Source organism: Eumetopias jubatus, unplaced genomic scaffold (assembly GCF_037043125.1).
Source record: "Eumetopias jubatus isolate StellerSeaLion01/CBP00866 unplaced genomic scaffold, mEumJub1_p1.0 scaffold_2, whole genome shotgun sequence".
Classification (NCBI taxonomy): domain Eukaryota; kingdom Metazoa; phylum Chordata; class Mammalia; order Carnivora; family Otariidae; genus Eumetopias; species Eumetopias jubatus.
The window spans coordinates 132,400,261-132,411,201 of record NW_028274808.1 but is presented as its reverse complement, the minus strand read 5'-3'; the positions used below and the strand labels follow the sequence as shown (position 1 = coordinate 132,411,201).

The 10,941-nt window shown below is 43.7% G+C and overlaps 1 protein-coding gene across 4 annotated transcripts in view; it reads left to right on the top strand.

Annotated features, from left to right (window-relative positions):
• Positions 1-4,726: 4,726 nt before the first annotated feature.
• AFF1 (ALF transcription elongation factor 1) overlaps positions 4,727-10,941 on the top strand; it is a 201,251-nt gene continuing 195,036 nt past the window's right edge. For 2 of the 4 annotated variants that reach the window (XM_088021117.1, XM_088021113.1), the window contains exon 1: positions 4,727-4,953. The gene's annotated coding sequence lies outside the window, so the exon portion shown is untranslated. The remainder of the gene's footprint in view (positions 4,954-10,941) is intronic. The other 2 variants (XM_088021116.1, XM_088021114.1) reach the window with 2 other exon arrangements.

Here is a 10,941-nt window from a genome sequence, read left to right as displayed (position 1 = left end):
CAGACGCTTAACCATCTGAGCCACCCAGGCACTCTTGAGTATTGAATTCTTAAGTTGTGCCATAGTTGGTAGGGTACTGTTACCACCAATCCTTCTCCCACAACTCGGCTTTTGTATTCTGGCTCTGACTCATGTCTTTCCCTTTTCTACTTCCCAACTATTTGATTTTCCCATAATTACTCAGATTTTTCTTATCCTCGTTCTATTTAACCCTCCAAATGTAACTGTCAGAATAAAAACCCATTGCCAACCCTCTTGGGCCTGCTGATATGGATTTAACTGTAATAAACATTAGTTGGGATATTTATACTAATCTAATTATGTGTACAGTGGTGAGAACATGACCTTGAGCCACAGAAGAGCAGGGTTCAAGTACTGGCTCTGTTTATTTGCTGTATAATCATGATGGAGATGAATGATTTCTCTGAGCGTATTCCTTCTTTATACATGAACTAGATATCTATGCATGTTTTCAAGAGAATTAGATAAAATTTGTGTATGAAATGTCTGATAAATTGTAGAAATTCGGTTAAATCCTTGCATTAATTTTTTTAGAGAAAAATATGGATGTTGTGCTCATATTCTTTTGCTCCAGATTAATTGGGATTTTTCAAATTACTATTAGAAATATGAAATCAATTTAACAATATTACCACATGACTAAAAAACATTCATAATCCCCGCCGGGATTGGGAAGTAGTATGTAGTAGCAATGAGTAAAAACTCACACATGATATGAAATTCATATTGTACTGGTTAGAAAATGTGATATCAGGTTACTTAGAACCATATTTTCTGCTAAATATTCATGATGAAATAAAGATAGTTATTTTAATTCCAGTAATATTGCACCTAGTTCTTTTTAGAGCTAAAGACAGCAGGTTTATATTTGCATATCTGCCTCCCAGGTTGAGATGTAAAGCTAGGAATTTCTGTATCTGCCTACAATCTATGCTGAGCTCTCAGCATACTTTCTTACATGGCCTCGGGGATTATGATGGCAGTCTTCCAGTCTCCTATTCATTTTCATAAGGTAGCCACAGTAGTCTGTCTAAAATGCAGCCTGGGGGCACCTGGGTGGCTCAGTCGGTTAAGCAACTGCCTTCAGCTCAGGTCAAGGTCCCAGGGTCCTGGGATGGAGCCCCGCATCGGGCTCCCTGCTCGATGGGGAGTCTGCCTCTCCCTCTGCCTGCCGCTCCCCCTGCTTGTGCATTCTCTCTCTCTGTCAGATAAATAAATTAAATCTTTAAAAAATAAAATAAAATAAGGTAAAATAAAATGCAGCCTGTTTGAATCTCGTACCCACTGCACTTAGGATGAAAGGAAAACTCTAGGTTGGCATGGCTGGTACTTTACCAGCAGTTTCCTGTTGACCTTTCCTGTCTTCTGTCTTATCACTGCCCCTCATAATCTTTGCCCCAAGGTCCTACTACCCCCTCTTTGTGTTCTTTTTTTGGGGAACTGGCTCTTCCACCGCTTTCCCTTACCCGGTTTAAGCTCAGCCTTCCACCTCCCTCACTCTCACCTTCTCCTCATCTACACACCTCCCAGCTCTGGGTTCCTTGTTTTCTTTTACAAGTGTATACTCATCTTTCAGTTCGGTTGGGATTTATTTACACTTTGAAGAAATTATCCCTTTGAAATATACATGCAGTAATTTTGGAGTAACATAATTTAAACTGCCGTCTTGCTAACTGCAGAGTTTAGGAGCGCTTCCGGCTGGCCAAGCAAACAGCCGTCCGTGTCGCGATGCAGGCACATTTCCCACCAGTCTCCGTCTTAACATTATTTTCCTGCCCCGTTGTACCATTCGGGCGCTCTGAGAATACAGCCTATGAATTTCTGTGAGTCCCAGTTTGTCTTTAAATTGTAAGTAAAAACATGGCTGAAAATTGTCAAGTAGCATCCCAGGAGTCCTTTCATGAAGAGGCAGTTTTATTTTTTTTTTTAAACTTTATTTATCCATGAGAGACAGAGAGAGAGGCAGAGGGAGAAGCAGGCTTCCCGCGGAGCAGGGAGCCCGATGCGGGACTCGATCCCAGGACCCTGGGATCAATGACCTGAGCCGAAGGCAGACGCTTAACCATCTGAGCCACCCAGGCGCCCAAGAGGCAGTTTTAAAAAGTACTCTTTAAAAAGGGAAAAGCGGGGGTGGGGGGGTGCACCTGGGTGGCTCAGTCAATTAAGCATCTGACTCTTGATTTCAGCTCCGGTCATGATCTCGGGTTGTGAGATCCAGCCCTGCATCGGGTCCAAGCTGGGCACGGAGCCTGCTTAGGATTCTCTTTCTCCCTATCCCTCTGTCCCTCAGTAGTAATTTCTACACCAACATGGGGCTCGAACTCAGGATCCCAAGATTAAGTGACCGCCTATTCTCACTGAATCAGCCAGGTGCCTCAGAAAGGCAACTTTTTGAAAGAAAAAAAAAAAAAAAACCTCAATAGAATAACTATCCTGCTTTTTATTTATTATGAAAAAATTTAGGGGGACCTGGGTGGCTCAGTCAGTTGGGCATCTGCCTTCGGCTCAGGTCATGATCCCAGGGTCCTGGGATCGAGCCCCGCATCGGGCTCCCTGCTCCATGGGAAGCCGGCTTCTCCCTCTCCCACTTCGCCTGCTTGTGTTCCCTCTCTCTGACAAATAAATAAATAAAATCTTTTTAAAAAATTAATTTTGACTTAAGTGTTTTTAAATAATCTACCATCGGGGCACCTGGGTGGCTCAGTCGTTAAGCGTCTGCCTTCGGCTCAGGTCATGATCCCAGGGTCCTGGGATTGAGCCCCGCATCAGGCTCCCTGCTCGGCGGGAAGCCTGCTTCTCCCTCTCCTGCTCCCCCTGCTTGTGTTCCCTCTCTCGCTGTTTCGCTGTCTCTCTCTCTCTCTGTCAAAATAAATAAATAAAATCTTTAAAAAAAATAAATAACCTACCATCTTTCCAGAAATTAATCAATAGAAGTATGCATTGGAATTATTTATTTACTTGTTTGTTTCTGCCAGGCACTGGAAACTTTGCTATTGATACAGCCTATCACCTAGCACATTGCCTTAAGAATATCCATATAAATGGAATGGACTACTCTCTGAAGCAAAACCACATCATCTTCTACAAAAAATTTTTGCAAAATGACATCCTTCATCTCCAAAAGCAGGAAAATAAAATTATCATACTTTCACTGACAACCTTATTTACTAAGCTGACCACATTTGAAGGTATTAGGAGGTAGTATGGGATGATTAAAAGGAACATGACAAAGGAAAAAGTTTCAGATAGGAGTGGTAAAGACCTTTGGATTATAAAATATTATTATGCACATGTATATTACAATGAAATATATTAGTTCTATAACAAAAAGGTTAAAATATTTGTTATGGTTAGAATAGATACTGATCTGTTAGAAACTTTTAAGAACTATACAGAACCCCGTCTGTCAGAGGTGACTCCTGCTCAGAGATGACCTCTAAAGCTTTCATCTAGAGGCACACCAAATTTCATCAGGGACACCTTCATTATTTTAGTTGTTAAGGTAAGCCGAATCAATATCATCATGGGAGCATAGGGAGTAGGAAGAAGAGTTATATTTTGGAAAACAATCCATGGGAAATTAAGTCAGGTAACCAAAGGTTTAATTTGGAAATGCAAATATCTATTGATTGGGTTTTCAATCAACACCGTTCATGTACACAAAGAAGGAGTAATGAAGGGCAAAGCAATAGGGACAAGAAGGAGGAGGAAGGTGAAAAGAAATACAGAGGGCACTGAGTGGGTTATTTTCATACATTATATTAATTTACATTTACATATTACACTTGAATAAGGTAATCTTCATCCAAATAATTTCACCCAGTTTAAACCATTACGATACTGTAAAAACCCATCTGAGCCATTCAATGTAATCTTTCTGCATCTCTCTCAGTGGGGGAGGTGAGATGGCGCAAAGACTAGACTCGATGCTTTCCTTGTGTTCGTAGAAGGAACCAAGTAGCATTTTAACTAGACATTAGCTTTCCCTTCTTCCTTTGGTTCTGTTTGCCAAAGCCCCTACCCCTATGCGGATTTTCTGGGGTTGGCCTGGTGAAATGCAAGAACCCAGGGGATGGATTCAGGAGATCTGTTTTCCCGTGCCACTTTGTAGCTTGTGGACACTGGGCACACCACTTAATTTTCAGCTCCTCGGTTTCATCATTTGGGAAATGGCGATAATGATGTATCTGTTTTATAAGGTTGTTGCGAAGATGAGTCGGGCCTGTGTGTGAAAAGCCCTCCATAAACTGGAAAGCACTCTCCAGATGTGAATTATTATCTCCTTAAAGGGCACAGAATCTGTTTCGATTGTATAGGGGATTGCAGAAAGACTCCTTGACACTTTTAGTCAGAACCCGACACGGAGCTGAATGTCTCTGTAAAACGAAAGGGTTCTTGTGTCCCACATCAGCCCGGGGCAGGGTCACCCACGCTGCCGGCGCGGTCACCGCAGTATCCCGTCCTCAGCGGCTGCTCGCCCTGGATCCTCCCACCGGTTTCCCGAGGAGGGCGGCGACGTTCCTAGCCATTTGGGTGGCGCCAGCTAGAGGGCGTGGGCCGGGCTGATCCGCGTAGCGCCGGGCTGCAGGGCGAGGGCGGGCCGGGCCGGGGGCGGGGTCTCCCGAGGAGGGCGTGGCCTGGCCTCCGGGGCGTTCTGGGGCTGCCGGCGCGCAGAGCTTGGGAGCCAGCAAGCGGACTAGCGCGCGGCTCCTGCGCACTCGGCCGCCGCCTGCGCGCATCGCGGGCGCAGCTGCATTTTCGCCTCCGCGCCTCGCGAGCCGGGACCCGTGCGAGCCGCCTCCGAATCCCGGGACGACGCGATCCCTTTCGCTCTCAGCACCCGCGCCCCTTCCCCACCGCAACAGGTCAGGGGAGGGCGAAGGAGGTGGCGAGGGCTCACGACTTGAGACTGGAGAAGCAAGGGTCAGGAAGGTAAGCAGAGCCTTGTGCGCCCCCGGGCTGGGGGGCAGCCTCGCCGGGAGCGCCGCAGCCGCGGACTTCTGGGAAGCCCAGGCTCTCCCCGCCTCGCTGCCTGCTTCCCAGCACGCTGACTCAAGTAGCTGGCGTTCCCACTTTTCCGGTGGGAACCTTCGGGGGGAACGGGCGAAGGAGACGCGGAGCTCGCATCACCCTTGCAAATCCGGGGCAGGTAGCGTCTGGAAGAACTGGGGGTGGAGCGGTGGGAAACAGGAAGATACCCATTTTCCTTCCCCACTCCCCCAAATCAGTCGTCTGCTGGTGCGCCCCGCGTCTTGCGGAAGGATGTTCGGTTTTGGAACCCAGACTCGGGGTTGCGTAATAGAAGCGTCCCAGAAGTTTCTCCGGGAGTAAAACTGGGGCTTTTCTCTCTTCCATCCCGAGTTCCCCTTACTTCCCCCCTCCGTCATTGTCACCCCTCCCCCTTGCGTCTGATTGAGAGAATTAGTGGATCCAATCCGATCTAATTGTGATTGAGATGGAGGCGCGTGTCGGTGGTCCGCAGCCTCGAGAGAGGGAGGGGGAAAGTTGAAGGCATCTTCTGAGACTTGCCCCTGGGGCGCAGGGAGACTGCATCTGCAGAACGTGGAACTGGTTAATTTCTCTTGGTAATTTTTTACGCTGGTGTCTTATCTTCGTGTGACTGCTGCTTTCGAGCCCCCCGACGCTGCGAGCGCCAAGGTCGTCGAATTAAAAGGAAGAGGAATTGGAGAGTTGTGTGAATCGTACCCACCTTAATGTAATGGTAGTTACATTAATGAATCTGCAAGGGTCTCGATACTTTCTTCACTAGGTTGGTCGGTCTTGCAGGAGTTTCTACACTCACATACACCCCAGTATTGTTATGCAGATTGCCCCAGGAAGACCTTTGGCTTTGGAGGTGGGGATGTGTCCGTTTCTTCCGGGAGCCAGTCTCTGTTGCGGGGAGGGGAGGTGCGGGGGGCGCTTGCAGACCATGTTTTGCTATGTTTTAAGTGTGGGTTAGGGCAATTTTAACCCTGTTGGAGCACGTTGAGGGCTGGGGGCCGGGGGATGACATACCATCGAGGAACCAGACAGATTTTAAAACCTTAAAGGCGAAACCGGAATTAAGGCGAAGACCCAGTGTTCCCTGGGACAGTTGCAAAGTGAAAAAAGCTCAGAAATTGAGATACAGAAACATCGGGCGAGGGAGCGCCCTGAGAAGTGTGGGGATTTTGCTTGTGCAAGATTATTTCAGAGCAAGGTCATGCAGAGTTCGTAGAAGGTAGGCAGAGGTGGGATACCTCTGCCGGAGGTACGTGTGTGTCAGACTCCGGATGGAGATAGAAGGCACGTAAAAGAAAAAGACCTTTGGACTATGAGTCTAGTTCTGCTTAGAGGCTTGAGAATACGTAGGCATGGCCCTGTTTCAGTGTTTACTTCCTCTGTCTAATGTATTTCCTTAGCTTGCCTTTCATCTTTAGTGGAAAGGATTCCTTGAGTGGGTATTCTGGACATAAATTCACAGGAGAGTTGAAAATTCTGCATGGTTCCCTGCTTTAATTTAAAGGTGTTGTCTCTTGACAGTGTTAGAAAATATTGTATTTAAAGATAAAGACGCAGAAAAGGAATGGAGAGTACTAAAGAATACTGACCCAAGAGAATGGAGACTAGGAGAGAAAGCAAAAGAATAAATAACTCGTGCTACTGGTTGTGTAAAACTAGAAGACTAATTTGAATTTAGCTAATTTAGGAGAGGGGGAACCACGGAAAGGACTTGGGATCTTTAAGACAAAGAAGTATTGAAGAGTAGGATACAAGGCTTTGAAAAAAGATGAGTTTAGGTGCACCTAGTGGCTCAGTTGAGGAGTCCAACTCTTGGGTCTTGATCTCAGGGTCGGGAGATCAAGCCCCTCAGGCTGCACGCTGGGTGTGGAGCCTACTTAAATAACAAGAAAAAATGAGTTTAGATATTGGGGATCCCCCCTTTTTTCTTTTTCTAAATATAACTTACAGGGATGATGAGACTAGGGGTGTAGGACTTGCAGGCTTTCCACCTGCAGAAAGAAAATGAACTGTTAACTTATCAGAGTTAACATGTTTTATACCTTCACTGAAGCAATCAAATTTCTGTGGTGGCTTTGGCATTTGTGATTTGCTTAACTCTTCAACTTTGTAAAAATACAATCTTGAAGAATCACAGTGTGTTAAATTAGAATACAAAGGTCATCCAGGGACTGAGAATTTATGGTCAGGAAAGCCCAGTGATTTTTATTGCTTAAGATTTTATTTATTTATTTGACAGAGAGAGACATAGCGAGAGCAGGAACACAAGCAGGGGGAATGGGAGAGGGAGAAGCAGGCTTCCCGCCAAGCAGGGAGCCCGATGTGGTGCTCGATCCCAGGACCCTGGGATCATGGCCTGAGCCTAAGGCAGACGCTTATCGACTGAGCCACCCAGGCGCCCCTAGCCCAGTGATTTTAAATACTGCTTTCTCCTGCAAAATGTGGAGTATGCATGCATTTTTTGCCACCAGAAGTCAGTGTTTCGCTGTGTGGTTGTAAGACTTACCACTTTGAGGTAGTAGACTACATCAAAACTGGCTGTCTCTTCTGTATCCTATCTGGTTTGATTGCATTTTTGAAGGAGTGGGTTGAGCTAAAAGTTACTGTTTTTTAACTAAGATTCTCAATTGGATTTTGGATTAAATTTGGAAGAATACTGTTCAGTTATGACACATATGAGTTGCATGTCTAAAAATGTCTACAAATCACTATAGCCACGTGATTGTTCAGTTGAAATTATATTGCCTTGAGTTGAAAAGATGGGTAAAAAAATTAAGTTTAGAAAAGGCAAAATTGTTTTCAATATTTTCCTTTCTTTAGAGGTTTTAAAAAAGATTTGTTTATTTATTTATTTATTTGAGAGAGAGAGAGAGAGAGCATGCATGCACAAGCGGGAGGGGCAGAGAGAGAGGGAGAGAGAATCTTCAAGCAGATTCTGCCCTCAGCATGGAGCCCAGGAGCCGAACACGGTGCTTAATCCCACAGCCCTGAGATCACAACCTGAGCTGAAGCCAAGAGTCAGTCCCTTAACCGACTGTACAACCCAGGCATCCCTCAATATTTTTTTAAGAAACAAGTGAAAGGAGTTTCATGCTCAACTGTAATTTGTGCTTTCATCAAACGAATTTGCATGATCATTTATGAAGTTAATTGGTTGTTCAAATTACAAATCTTTAAGATGGACTTATGCTTTCACTTTTTAAAAGGTAGAACTAATTTATGTATAAATATTTGGATCATTATGAGACAGGGAACAGTATACCCTGCAGGTGTCTTTGAAGGTATGGCAACATAGTTGGGATAGTGTCCTTACTATTAAAGCCCTATACTGAAAGCTGACCTTCAACTTGAATTCATTTGCTAACTTAGATATGTCTGTTGAAGCTAAAAGCTTGAAGTTCCTCTATTTTAAGAACTCTAGATTATTAACTAATTTTTCAGGATATTGAGAAAGTATGTTGGAGAGAGTACAAATTAAGGAACTGCATTAACATAAATCTACAAAATTTTGTAAATAATATTTTCCTCATTAAATTATAAATTCTGGGGATAACTGGGTGGCTCAGTCATTTAAGTGTTTGCCTTCAACTCAGGTCATGATCCCGGGGTCCTGGGATCAAGTCCTGCATCGGGCTCCTTGCTCAGTGGGGAGCTTGCTTCTCCCTCTGTCTGCCGCTCCCCCTGCTTGTGCTTGCTCGCTCTCTGTCTGTCTCTGTCTGACAAATAAATAAAACCTTTTTTTTTAAAGATTTTATTTATTTATTTGAGAGAGAGAATGAGAGAGAGCATGAGAGAGGGGAGGGTCAGAGGGAGAAGCAGACTCACTGCTGAGCAGGGAGCCAGATGTGAGACTCGATCCTGGGACTCCAGGATCATGACCTGAGCCGAAGGCAGTTGCTTAACCACCTGAGCCACCCAGGCACCCCAAAATAAATAAAATCTTAAAAAATAAATAAATAAGTTATAAATTCTGTTCCCAAACAATCTTTAATTGGCTGTAGTTTTCTAGCTCTTTTTTATATACAGTAGTTTATTTAATATTTACTGACTTGAATCTCAGATTTTATTCAAATAGATTCATAAACCCTGTAATACATTTATTAAAATCCTACTGCAGTGCACAAGTAAACGTGAAATATGTAGTTCTTTGTAGGTACACATCCTTTACTCCTAACTGTTTATATATGCACAACAGAGTATTGTAGAATTGAAACCCTGAGGTTCTAAGGCCATCCGGGCTACTAATAGGAGTTTCTGTCTCCTGCCTTAGGACAGAACTTCTTTAGTAGTGTTCTCCAGGGGAAGAAACTCAGCTGATTTTCTTAAATTAGCTGGCCCATTTTAAACATGACTAAGGATTTCTTGTTAGAGTGACTTTTTCCTATTAAAAGGCTGAAATTATTGTGACAAGTGGAGTCCAGAGGAGTCAATTACATCATTAATATAATACCTCATATTCATTTCTAATACCTCATATGTATTGAACGTCTTCTATGTGCCAGGCAGTACTCTAAGCTTTGGAGAAACTGTGGTAACACCATGATCAAGAAAGAAAGAGCTTATGCAGGCGGACTTTACATTCACATAGCATAAAAGCTATTTACCCACAGCTTTCAAATAATGTATCATTTAAGCCTAATTGCAGCTCTAAAGTTGGAGTTCATTTTCCATTTTAAAATCAGGAAATTGAGTTGAAGAAGTTAAGTGACTTGACTCTGTGACTCAAAGCCTGGTGCCCTTTCCACTATGGTACACTGAGTTGGCTTTGTTGATATGTGGTTTCCTGTTTTTCAAGAATTACAGCTTGACTCTAAAATATAAATAGTGTTTCTCCCTTGGCTAAGTAGTTCTTTCTGATCATTATGGGAATAAAAAAGCAGGTATTTTCATTTAGCATTCTGGACATATATTTGTGACTCCAAAGGAAAATATTATGCAGGCCTATTAAAAAGACATTTGATATTTATTTGCACCATATAAAGATCCTTACCTTCCTAAAAAATTATATGCAAGGGCTTATGAAAAACCATCTCTCTTAGTGTTTGAAATCTACTATTCAAGTTACGAAAGGTCAGTCACATCCCTGTGTGAATCAGGATATACCCATACCATTTCCTTCGATCTTATAGATTCAGTGAATATATGCAATATAGCAGTGGTTTTCAAACTTATATTGTCAGAATCTTCTGGAAGACTTGTTAAAACACATGTCTCCCCTACCACCCCCCCCCCCCCAATTTTTGATTCAGTAGGTCTGGGGTAATGCCCAAGAATTTGCATTTGTAACATGTTCACAGGTGATATTGATGATGCTAGTTCTGGAACTACACTTCGAGAACTACTGCCATATAGCAGAGGATTTAAAAATTTAAAAGCATGGTTACTGAACCAGACAGCTTGGGCTTGAATCTTGCATATGCCACCTACTAGCTGTCACACCTTAGGCAAATTGCTTAACTTTTTGTCGAAAACTGAAGGTTCTGAGATTTTACCCTACTTTAACAAGTTAACCTGCCACAGTTTCATGGGCTCATGGGAATGACTTTATTGCTCATAATAATAGCCATAGCCAGAGTGTGAGCATTTTCTTATACTGGTTCCCTAAGCCCCAGTTTTCAAAGCGAGATGTGGAGAGTCAGATGACACCTGGAAATAAAGAGGGTTGCATTACAGGAGAGGAATCCTGAGCTTAGGGAAACCTAGTCTTTTATAATGGGCAGTATGCCCTTTGCTCCGGAGGGAGAGACATTATTTTGTTTATACTGCACAGTAAACATGCTGCCTCGTGCTGTAGGAGACACTATTTTCCAAGGCTGTTCTCTATACAAACATCCTTAGAGATTGTCTAGAACAAAGACAATTGGTGCCTCTGCTCGTACAATATGCAGAAATGCCATAGACCCATGGAAAACTGGC